This window comes from Buceros rhinoceros, unplaced genomic scaffold, assembly GCF_000710305.1.
Source record: "Buceros rhinoceros silvestris isolate BGI_N320 unplaced genomic scaffold, ASM71030v1 scaffold31379, whole genome shotgun sequence".
NCBI classification, from domain to species: domain Eukaryota; kingdom Metazoa; phylum Chordata; class Aves; order Bucerotiformes; family Bucerotidae; genus Buceros; species Buceros rhinoceros.
In genome coordinates, this window is record NW_010430241.1 from 935 (window position 1) to 1,419 (window position 485).

General features: G+C 61.2%; 1 protein-coding gene across 1 annotated transcript in view; it reads right to left on the bottom strand.

Moving 5' to 3' along the window:
- LOC104499471 (carnitine O-palmitoyltransferase 1, muscle isoform-like) overlaps nt 1-485 on the bottom strand; it is a gene marked incomplete at both ends in the record, with an annotated part of 1,232 nt that overhangs the window by 241 nt on the left and 506 nt on the right. The gene's annotated exons all lie outside the window — the stretch shown is intronic.

Sequence of the window (485 nt, forward strand, 5' to 3'; positions counted from 1 at the left end):
TCATGGAGGCCTCGTACGTGAGGCAGAAGCAGCCCTTGTCCTGCGGAGAGGCGGCTCAGACCGCGGTGTGGATGCTGGTCCTGTCCCTTCCCCATGTCCCCATGTCCCCACGTCCCCATCCCTGTCTCCATCCCCATCCCTGTCCCCACATCCTCACGCCCAGCCCCATGTCCCTGTCCTTGTCCTTGTCCCCATCCCCATGTCCCCATCCCTTTCCCCATGCCCACGTGGCCATCCCCATGTCTCTATCCCACACTCCCATGTCTTTGTCCCCATCCCTATCCCCCTGTTCTTGTACCTGTCCCTGTCTCCATCCCCATCCCTGTCCCCACATCCTCACGCCCAGCCCCATGTCCCTGTCCTTGTCCTTGTCCCCATCCCCATGTCCCCATCCCTTTCCCCATGCCCACGTGGCCATCCCCATGTCTCTATCCCACACTCCCATGTCTTTGTCCCCATCCCTATCCCCCTGTTCTTGTACCTGT